Source organism: Hibiscus syriacus, unplaced genomic scaffold (assembly GCF_006381635.1).
Source record: "Hibiscus syriacus cultivar Baekdansim isolate YM2019G1 unplaced genomic scaffold, ASM638163v2 tig00113724_pilon, whole genome shotgun sequence".
Classification (NCBI taxonomy): domain Eukaryota; kingdom Viridiplantae; phylum Streptophyta; class Magnoliopsida; order Malvales; family Malvaceae; genus Hibiscus; species Hibiscus syriacus.
In genome coordinates, this window is record NW_024063470.1 from 375,205 (window position 1) to 387,594 (window position 12,390).

General features: G+C 34.4%; 1 long non-coding RNA gene across 1 annotated transcript; it reads right to left on the bottom strand.

The window, feature by feature from the left end:
* Window positions 1–10,133: 10,133 nt before the first annotated feature.
* On the bottom strand, window positions 10,134–11,546 carry LOC120187306. The gene is made up of 4 exons (XR_005522280.1): window positions 11,134–11,546; window positions 10,818–10,914; window positions 10,706–10,736; window positions 10,134–10,621 (listed from the first exon to the last, which is right to left on the bottom strand). It is a non-coding gene; the product is annotated as an uncharacterized LOC120187306 (long non-coding RNA).
* Window positions 11,547–12,390: the final 844 nt, after the last annotated feature.

Here is a 12,390-nt window from a genome sequence, read left to right on the forward strand (position 1 = left end):
TCAATTTATGAACACAACTTTAATTGGTAGCAAATTAACCTTTCTTCTACCACTATTAATATGAAACGATATATGAAGTAAATACAATTCTTATCACAATTAATGCGAATTATAAAGTTAAAGAAATTCACTTATAATTTTTTTTTTTTTTTGTTTAAACAGAGACCAAAGATTATTCAGCAGCCAAGAAAGCTACCTGGGCAACAATGGCTTTCAATTTTGTTGGCACCATAGTGAAAAGGAACTCGCCTAAGGGTTGGCCACGACATAACTTCGCAAGAGAATCAACAACTTGATTTTGTTCGTGTTTTATCTGATTGATCTGAATCTCCTAGTCCCTTTGAATTAGCCTTCGAATTAACTCCACTATGGTGTGATCGCAAAGAGAGTTTGATGTCCCAAGAGCTATCCGAACAGCATCATTATTATCCATCTCGATCACTAGTTTCTTTAGGTTCATTCTCACCGCATGTTTAAGGGCTTCGTACAATGCCCAAAGCATCGAAAGTATTACTAAGCATTTTCTAATGCTTTTAGCGACTCTAAAGATCCAGCGTCCTTCACCGTCCCTAAATGCTCCTCCAACTATTGTATCGCCTCCAATGCTGGAAACTGCCTCATATGTATTTATCTTGATCGAATCCATCGGTGGTCACTATCATTTATTATTTCGATACTACTTATCATGTTCTTTTGGGTTGCTATCGTCGTCGATGTCTGTGATTCAGTGAGCATTTTGTTGAAGCCAAAGTTTCCAACAACCAATAGCAAAGAAGATCCCCCATTCCTCAATGATACCAACACCCTACTTTCTTGGTAAATTATTTTGAAACCGTTGCTTGAAAGGGAGGGTTGTAAACTCCATTATTGCATGAGATCGTATAACTTAAGACCAAAGTTGTCTCACCGCTGTACATCTTCGGAGAACATGATCGGTGTCTTCATCGCCTGTTTTGTAAAGAAGCATCGTCCATCTTTACTTAAATGCCGTTTTCTTCGCTCATTATTGGTTAATAATTTTCCATGAAAAGCCAATCATAGGGAAACTCAAATTCTTTGAGGAACTTCCATACGCCATATGCTCTTCAACTCGCCCATATGATTTTTGCTATTTGTATATGTAATGTAGTCGTAAGTTGTTTTGGTTGAAAAAAGCTCTACTGTTTTCCCACTCTGATATTCCAAATAATGCTCTCGAATTTCATTGCAAATGGTGCTAACTCCTTCCTAGAGTCTTGAACAGTTCCTCATTCTAAGATTTAAAGGCACACGAGCATGTCATTTATATTTCACCTTTAGCACATATATCCATCCATAAACTGTTTGTATCAGTTAGAAGTTTAAGGCCAACCTTCATAAGAAATGTCTTATTTTGCATGTGTAAGTCTTTGAGCCAACCCTCATTCTGAACTATTACTCTTCATCAGCTGGCAATTAATCAAGTTTATTCGTTTTTCATCTGAAGAACCCCAAACAAAGTTTCAGATCAGTTTCTCTATTTCTTCACAAACTTCTTTAGGACCCATGCGGTTTGAAAGGTATAATTCGGGATGGCCTGCAAAACCGATTTGTAACACCCTAAACCCGATTGGGCCTAAAGTTTCACATGGGGCTACCAAGACAACCCTAATTTTCAAAGCATGTTCATTTTTCATTTCAAAACAGACTGTACAATACCAAGAATAAACATAAATAATTGTTATAAAAATATTTTATAAACTGAAGCTCTGTGACATATTTTAAAATCAATTAATACAAACTCAGAGTTTGATAAACCAAATACAAGAGTAAGGTTCTATGAATACATATGTCCACTAAAGTTACAATACAATATTCTGAATGAGATATTGGAGGTCATGCTGCAACAGTGCTCCATGAACAGCTCAAGCTAACAACCTACGAATGAAAAACATCTAAAAGTTAAGGTTACAAATCCCACCAGTATAATCGTTAATCTAGAGCAGTATTATGAGTCTTATAAACATAAGCATGCTAAAGACATGGTACTAAGCAATAAGTACATGCATGATCTTAATCAAGTGTTGCCTACTTAAGGTTTAACTATTCTATCACTGAAGTAGGAGCTTCATGCTTCCTTTAGTTCTCTGCTAAGGGTCTCGCCATGAGTACACCTCTATTGGGTCTCTACCCACACAAACTCTAACTGCTTTGCATTATCTAAACGCGACACTAACTCTATTGTGTCTTATTTGAATGCAACACTACTAGTATATGGTCTCACATAGCCATTAGACACTAGTTAATTGAGGGAATCCAGTGCCATACAACATCAATGAAATTCCCACTAAGATGTTGAATGATCTCATGGTCTCACATAGCCATCAGGTAGATCATGAAGGGTAAACCCTTTGTCACATAGCATCAGTATAATTCTCACTCGACTAAAGCATTGGCTTGGTCTCACATAGTAGTCAAGCCAAGCTTTAAGGATCTCTATTGTACTGGACTAATGCAACTACATGTGCATATCTGAGGGCCCTGAGGCCACACAATATTGATGACGCCCCACTAGGAAACTCAGGTAACCTAATTACACACTAGTGTATCTCGAAAAGTAAAGTGAGGTCAACCCCTCACTAGTTGTTATCTCGTTTGTTCTCTCATCTACAATGTTATGCAAAGGTTATTAGTCTGTTATTTCTAATAATTTATTAAGTAGTTCTATTTTGGTCATTAGCACTTAAGGGTATTTTAGTAATTTCTTTCTCTAAAGAGGTCTATATGTGTTTCATGATTTCACAATGAACATTGTGTTTGTTGTTCACTACTTGCAATACTAGTTAGCTCGATACCTGACTCGGGTTCATTATTGGGTAGCGACACTCTAGTCGTACTTATCGTACTACTCTTCAATACTCCTTGACTTGGAAGGATGATTTATATGTTCTTGGTTCACTGATTTTTTTTAAGTACACCACTTACATATTACGTAATCTAACATACTTATTGTATTGTTTGTTAGTACATCCTCTACAAGATCCTCGTTCGAAACGTGCTCGACTGAAGATACTTGGACGTATTACACTTAGTATGGTTACTTCAATTGTAACCCACTCCTATGAGTGTTCCTGGGGCCCTTTGGCCATTTATGTCTCTCACAGACTAAGTTCTACCATTACGGATCATCCTCGATTCTTACGGGCCTTAACAATGTCAAATCTAACCATCCAAAATGGGTAATATCGATACTCTACTTGCAGTATCGATATCCTAGGGTAAAGTATCGATACTCTCATGAGTATCGGTACACAAAATGGCTTATATTTGCTAAAAAGTGGCCCAGAATCGATACCGTGTACCCTCAGTATCGATACCAGAGGGGCAATATCAATACTCCTATTTCCAGTATCGATACCCTTTTTTCGGTGTCAGATTTAGGACATTTTTTCAGCGTTGGACTTGAGATATTTTTTCAGTGTTAGATTTAGGAAGTATTGATACTATTATTCCAATAACGATATTGTTATTCTAGTGTTGATAATCCTACCTAGAAATCTCTCTCTTAGGCTCAGAAACACCCAAAAATCCTCCTAATGGTCTTAGTTTGACCCCAAAACATGTACTAAAGATTAAGAAAGTTATTTAGGGTCATAAAATACCATAAAAACACATGCTTTACAATAAAAAAATGTCATATAATCATGAAATCAAACATAAACCCTAAATTACCCAAATACTCAAATCTTAACAATTTTTCATGCTTATGAAAGCCTTAGCACTACAAAAGATTAAAAATGCACTACCTTGATGTTAGAAACTCGAATTGAAACTTCTTTAACCACTCAAGACTCTCTTTTAGGACTTGGATGATAAAACCCCAACTTTCTCTAGCAAAATAAGAAACTCAAAGCTTGAATCCTTAAAATAATGTTGTTTGGGGGGTTATGGATGAATTTGAAGTATGAAAGAGGCTCAAGAACTTACCTTTGAGATATGAAACTTGAAGAGGAACAATGAGAGGGAAATGAGAAGGAAATGAAGAGAAGAATGAGATGAAAGAGATAAAAGCATCTTTTTAAAAATGGGATAATCGTACTATAGGTCATTCCTCATCTTTTACAATTCAAAAACCTCCTTTTAAGGCTAATTGGGCTCAATTCCAACTCAATTAAGCCCACACTCGACCCATCGACTTTAATTTATGAACTCTGCAAGATCTAAAAATCTCTCGGGTAAACCTGAAACTACTAGCCCAGAATTTAGGTGTTACAAAATTCACTCATAACTTTAATTTATGGTCATCGATCTTTCACCTATTACTATTAATGTGAAATGATATATGAAGTGAATACAATTCTTACCACTATTAATGTAAATCATAAAGTTAAAGGAAATTCACTCCTAATTTTTTTATTATGCTAAGTTGATTAGAAAGTAGTATTTGTTCTAAATACTATCAATCATTTAACAATGAATGTTCAATCATCCCTGTTGCATTTGCTAACTTTAATTTATGGTCCCAATTTTTCTTTAATTTATGACTACAACTTTAATTAGTAGGAAAATGACCTTTCACCTACCACCATCAATGTGAAATGAAATATAAAGTGAATATAATCTTATCACTATTAATGTGAATCACAAAGTTACAAAAAATATTCACTCATAACTTTAATTTCTGGTCATCGATCTTTCACCTATTACTATTAATGTGAAATGATATATGAAGTGAATACAATTCTTACCACTATTAATGTAAATCATAAAGTTAAAGGAAATTCACTCCTAATTTTTTTATTATGCTAAGTTGATTAGAAAGTAGTATTTATTCTAAATACTAGCAATCATTTAACAATGAATGTTCAATCATTCCTGTTGCATTTGCTAACTTTAATTTATGGTCCCAATTTTTCTTTAATTTATGACTACAACTTTAATTAGTAGGAAAAGGACCTTTCACCTACCACCATCAATGTGAAATGAAATATAAAGTGAATATAATATTACCACTATTAATGTGAATCACAAAGTTACAAAAAAATTCACTCATAACTTTAATTTATGGTCATAATTTTTTTAATTTATGACCAACTTTAATTGACAGAAAATACATCTTTCATTATTATTATTGATGTGAAATGATATAAATGAATATAATTCTTACCATTGTCAATGTGAATCATAAAACCAAAGAAAATTTGTTCCTAACTTTGATTTATGGTCACAACTTTTTCTTTAATTTATGATCACAACACTAATTGGTAGGAAATCATTCTTTTACGTATCATTAATATAAAATAATATACGAAATGAATATAATTCTTACCAACATTAATGTGAATCATAAAAGAAATACTCTCCCAACTTCAACTCTATATCATAAACATGTGTTTGTGGTAGTTTAAATATGTTCCCTACTTAATCTTGGTATCTTAGCATGCTTTGTCATGCTTGTTGATGGCTATAGGTGTAAATTTGTTTTAAAACTAATATGAAGTCACAATGCTTAGTCATGCTGCTAAAACTGCCTTAAGAGAAAATCTATGTTCAACTATTGAGGTTTCAAACATTAGTTTTCGAGTAAATTTGGGCTTATATAACCCAAATAGCCTATTTGATCTAAAAACAGGTTACCAAACTCTCCTAAAACGATCTATTAAACTTAGTTTAAAGTTATAAGTTCCAAAATAAATATGATACTCCTAGGTTAACTTTAGTAGGTCTCAAAACTCTACAAGTTGAGAAATGATCAAAACCCCCTGGTACTAAATAGTTGGATCATATGGCATTATTTGAAAGAACACATGGCCTTGTATGGACTGTTATATGTATAAAGATCTCTAAAATGACCTCCCAAATCTGGTCATTTTATGTTGTATCTATTGAGCGATAGGTATTATTATTGGTTATTATCATTTGTAGGATCTTATTTAATGTTTTAAGTGTGTAAACTCATTTAATTTATTTAGTGGGTAAACTGGTTTGTAGGATCACATGTCTTATTATTAAACTAGCTTTCAATTATATAAAATTGTTTGATTTTTAAAATATTTATAAAAAAATTGTGGACCGTTTCGATGATCTAGATGTGACACTATCTAATTCATCGTATATTTTAGGTAAAGTTTGGACATTATATTATCTTTTTTTTTCAATTTTGTACCTTAGAAGTTAATCAATTATATTAAATTGTTTGATTTTTAAAAACAATTTTGAAAAAAATGTTACGGATCGTTTCGATTATCTGAATGTGACATTATCAAATTCATCATAAATTTTATATGTTATACAATTCTAATCTTATATATTTAAATAGACTTCCATTTCTTGATCATTATTTATCTGCTTCTTTGAAGCTTGGGTTCCTTACTAATAATGATGAAAGTTTACTTCTTTATCATAGTGGAGAAAGGTTGATAATCTAAAGAAGTTATATATATATATATATATATATATATATATATATATATATATATATATATATATATATATATATATATATATATATATATATATATATATATATATATATATATATATAGATTTACTATAATCGAATAATTAAAGCGAAGCTCACACGAACGCCGCTTTTATCGTCCAACTTAATTTGTGTTAACATGTCTTAAATATGTAATGTATGTATTTTATTTTAGGCAATTTTCACTTTAAAAATTAATAGTGAGTTATTATAAAATATATATTTATTGTAATTATATTTTTATTATATTTCTTTTATATTTTTATTATATTTAAATTGATATATTTCATATATAATGATATTTTTTTAAAATTTATTTAGTATTTTTTATTTTTGAATGGTTAAAAGGATAAATATATTATTTAAATTATGTTATTTTAAATGAGTGATTGTGGTTGAATTGGAATAATTAAACATTTTATCTCGTTATGAAATGAAATTAATGAGAAATATCATAGATTGTAGTTAATAAATTCACTTTAATTTACAAGCATTAATGTATTTTTTTATAATATTCTTTTTTGTCAAAATAAGTATTTAAATTATTATTTCATAATAATTTTATATCCACATGTTATAAAGTATTGATTTCCTTCCTCTTTATCTTGATTTATTTTTCAGTTCTCCAAAGGAACATAAAGAATCGTGGTGGTGGAACGACGAAGTCCAAACTAAGGTGAAGACAAAGCAAACTTGCTTCAAGGAGTTTCTACAATGCAATGACGACGAAGAAAGGTCGAGAGCTAAACAAAGATACAAGGAGGCAAAGCGGGAAGCCAAGAAAACGGTGGCTAAAGCAAAGGATAAGGCATACGAGGAAATGTACAAGAGATTAGACACCAAGGAAGGACAAAACGGCATCTTCAGGCTTGCAAAATCTAGGGAGAATAGGAAAAAGGATCTAGGTAGCATTAGATTTATTAAGGACAACAATGGTGTTCTTATAGCGAAAGATCATGATATTAAGAGGGTTTGGGGTAATTACTTCTTTGATTTATTTAATGAAGGTGCCTCTCCCTGTAGAGAAAGTACCGTTGATGGGTCATCCGACCATCATACATCGGCAATGACTGCCCTACAAGTAGGATTGGGTTGAGGAAGTCAAAATGGCTCTTAGAAAGATGGGAAGGGACAAAGCTGTCGGTCCTGATCAAATCTATCACTGTGTGGTTGGCCCTAGGAGAAGAGGGAGTTAAGTGGTTGACCAATATCTTTAATATTATTTAGAGACTGCCAAGATGCCAGAGGAGTGGAGAGAGTCCACGGTGATACCAATCTATAAGAATAAAGGAGATCCCCAACGTTGTGGTAACTACAGAGGTATTAAACTACTCAGCCATACCATGAAGCTATGGGAAAGGGTGATAGAGGCTAGGTTGAGACAAGTTACTAGGGTTTCGGAAAACCAATTTGGCTTTATGCCAGGCAGGTCTACCACGGAGGCGATTCATCTACTTCGACGACTTATGGAGAAATATAGGGAAAAGTCTAGAGATCTTCACATGGCGTTCATTGACCTTGAGAAGGCTTATGATAGCGTTCCCCGCGATACGATCTGGAAGACTTTGGAACGAGACGGATCCAACTATTTATATCCGGACGATTCGTGATATGTATTGTAGATCTACTACATACGTCAGGACTACAGTTGGCGACACCGAGGCATTCCCGGTGGAAATCGGACTCCACCAGGGGTCGGCTCTTAGCCCTTACATCTTCGCCTTGATTATGGACGACATCTTTTGTGCGACACCAGACGGTGTACCATGGTGTATGCTTTTCGCTGACGACATTGTCCTAGTGGCTGAAACAAAATCTGAGTTGAATAGTAGACTGGCTAACTGGAAGACTGCTTTAGAAGAAAAAGGTCTAAGGATCAATATTGATAAGACAGAGTATTTATGTTCAAACTTCAGTAGGGACCAAAACGAAGACGATGTAGAAGTATGCATAGAAGGACACGTTCTCCCCTCAAACTAAAGTGGAGGGTCGCTACTGGAGTTTTGTGTGACAAGAAGGTACCTCTAAAACTTAAGGGAAAATTTTATAGAATGGCAATAAGACCAGCACTATTGTATGGATCTGAATGTTGGGCAACCAAGAAGGATCATGTAAGGAGGATAGAGGCCTCAGAAATGAGAATGCTTCGGTGGACATGCGGTAGGGCTCTGTGGGATATGACAACAAACTCTGCTATTAGGATGTCCTTGGGGGTGGTGCCTGTTTCCAAGAAATTGAGGGAAGGAAGACTACGGTGGTTTGGGCATGTCCTTAGGCGACTACTATCTGATGTGGTCAGGAGGGTAGAGTCGATTACAGTCGACGGTGCCAGAAGGAGATGACGACCAAGGCGGAAGTGGGAAGACTGCTTGAGATCTGATATGATGGATTTAGCCCTTACCGAGGACATGACCTCTGATAGGAAAGTATGGAGACTTAAGACTAGGATAGTCGAGTAGTGTGGGTCAAATCTCTAGGGTGCATCATCTCTGTCTTCTTTTAATGCCTTTGTAGTAATTTACATAACTTCTACTTTTATCCGTTCTGTTATTGGTATTTATGAAGGCTTAGAACTGGCCTTGCTATCGTTTGACTTCTGTGTATCTTTCTCTCCACTTTTAAATTTAGGTTCTTATGTTTCTGTCTATATACAAAGATTACTGCCCATTACAGACGCGCATATGATATTAATGATATTAATGATTGCATATGAATACTGTACAACTATGTATTTATGTATTTATTTATACATGCATTGCATTTTATCTATATTTTTAATTTTCTGACTGCCGGAGGTCTTCCACGGAAGCTACTCTCAACCTGACGTTGGGGGCAACCTACTACCCTACCTCCCCCTTACCCCATTGCATATGGGAATTGGGTTTTGTTGTTGTTGTTGTTGTTGTTATAAAGTATTGATAATATATTTTTTCTTAATAAAATATTTCGTTTATATAAAAATATTATTAATGAGTTATCTTAAAATATAATATAATTTAAAATATTAGAGTATTTCCATTGATTTTGAATTAATAGAGTGCAATGGATGTTGTAAAGAAGAAATGGAAGAAAAACACTGCCGTGAACGTCTGGGAAATATGTTGCAAAGCATCAAGAGGATCATCGACATCTCCGAATCGCCGTGCATTTAAGGTAACACTAGAAAGCTATTTCTTCGTCTACTTGGACCCCAAAGGCATATTCGCCAACCACTCCTTCCCTGCAACGCCGATTCGTTCCACCAAGTTTTAGAGGAGATGAACAATGGCCATGATCCCAAAAATAACTCCCCTTTGCAGCTTCTCTTGCAGCGCTTCTCGATGCTCGACCATCAATGAAGGCTATAGATCGGATGAACTTCGTACTCCATCTTGAATGCTTACAATGGTCGATATTTCATTTAACCAAGCTAGGATTGGATATTATAGGAAGATGGTGCAAATACATAATAAATGTAATTGAAAGATGGTGCATTGTTATTTTCATAATTTAAAAGTGAATATTAAGCATGTGTACTAAAAAAGAAAAATCAGAACATTATAACTAGAATAAAGGAAAACTCATCAATGAAGTCAAAGAAACTAATATAACAAAGATGCATTGAAATTGTTCTACTAACATAATCGTTTAGACTAACTTGAGATGCAGAGGATGACACCAGAACAACGCAAGATAGCAAAACTGCAATCCCATCTTCACATATTTACTAAACCATTCACTACTCAAAGTACGACTACACAAATCAAATACACAACTTCAACATTTTCAATTTTCAACGAAGAAGATACACAACAACAAAAAACCTACAAAATATGTAAGTTGATGCCAGATCAGCAATAAGTTAGTACCAAAGAGTTGATAACTCCTACGCTGCACGCCCACCTATCAGTCACCTAAAACTACGATTTTATAACTGTACGATTGGAAGAGAAATCCTCAAGGTTACAAATTACCATGACCGCAGATATCTTACACGTTCGACATGGTGGTATATAAATCCCCGAGGGAACTAAGCATCATTGTCCCCATTCCCGTCTTTATCAGCATCGCTGCCTGTATCAGCATTCTCTTTACTTTCCTCCCCTTCTTCATCATCGTCGTCAAACATGTTATTTATTGCTTCGGTGATAATATCCTTCACCTCAGCCTTTCTATGCATCAAATCCAGATCAAAGTGCGTAGCTGACATGGTCAAATCTTCTATTAGTGAAAGTGTAAAAGTTGAAACTGTAACTTAAATGCTTTAATAACTACAGGGAAATATACCCAGTTGTCGAAGAATATCCGATAACGTTGCCTGCATAAAAAATGGCAGAAAAGTTGAGCATAGATATTGATTGTCGTTTCATCTCGAAACACAGATGTGTATACTACTTACGGTGTCAAAGTCCACTTTTTTTTAGAATATCTACCACTACATCATGAATCTCTTCCCTGCTAGGCTCTACTTTAGCTTCTGTTGCTTTTGCCTTTACCTGTAGTGCCATAAACTCGATGACAATCAAATTAATAAAGCATTCCTTCCAAAAAAAATCAATAATGCAAAAAAACACTTCAAATATCCCTGGCCTAGAAGATTTTCTTTTTATAATACCGACAGCACACAGAAACTCATCCAAATTTAGTAAAACCCTTGTGAATGCAAAGCCTCGTAAACACGCATATGTTTCAAACAGTATAGCTAAAGAAATCACCTTGAGCCTTGGTGGAAACCTTTGTGGTGATTTGGTAGTTTGCTTCTTCCTGGTAACCTTGTTTTTCGTGGAAAACCATCATCGTTAGAGCTTTCCTTTTCAACCTCCTGTTTTTTTGATGCAGAACCCTTTAATTTAGAGCCCGGAGTCCTATCATCACCACTAGTGCCTTGTTTTGAAGTTGATCCGGAAGATTTTCTGCTAGATTTTGCAGGGGTAGCCTTCTTTTCAGATGCCGATGTCTTCTTGAGTTTTGAATCCAAACGATCTGTAGCACTCTTTTTCGAAGTACTTTTATCACTTGACTTCTTGGATTCTTCTTCTTCCTTTGATTTAGTCTCTTCATCATCACTCACTTCTTTGAGTGTAGTGTCAGCATCATCCTCATGAGAATTGTTAAAAACATTTTGATATTTCGATATAACAAATTAAGTTAAATGAATTTTAAGATTTTCCAAATGATTTTCTAAGTATATTCGATAGAATTATTCGAATATCAGAACATTACTCTAAATCTTTCAAAGATCATTTTTAATCCTTACTCAAAGTGTAAAATTAAATTTTAATCTTAAAACAATTTCAAAATAAATTTACAAAGTATTTCGAAATATTTCAAAGTTAAAAATTTCAGATTGCTCAGAGGGAACCGATTCCCCCCATAGGGGGTACCGATTCCCCCTGAATGGTTTGGCTCCGAGAATTCCAGTATGCTCGGAGGGAACCGATTCCCTCCCAGGGGGTACCGATTCCCCCCTTGTATAACGTTCGAAATATTTGAATTTTACACTTAGGGAACCGATTCTCCATAGGGGGTACCGATTCCCCCACGCTACAAACTGTTTTATTAATTGTTTTCATACTAAAACGGCTATATGATCTTCACTAATCATCCTCAACGTTCAGAAGTGATTCAATGTGTATTTAAACAAGTTCTGAAGCCCTTGATCAATAAGAAATTATAGAGAAACAAGAGAGAAAGCATCAAACACCAAGTTTGTGCAAATCAAGTCAATTTTTCTTTCAATATTCATTTTGCTTTCAAGAACACCATTTGTGCTCATTTGTAATTATCTTGAGTGTTCTTTTCTGTTCTAATTGTGCAAACATCTTACCTTGTGAGGTTTTCCTAAGTTTGCAAATTTGTAATCTTCTCTTTGGGAAAGAGTGTCTCAAGAATTGGGGTATTCTTGAGGGTGTTGTAAGGTTATCTCTTTGGCCTCAAAAGAAAGAACAAATTAGTGAATTTGTTGGAAAATC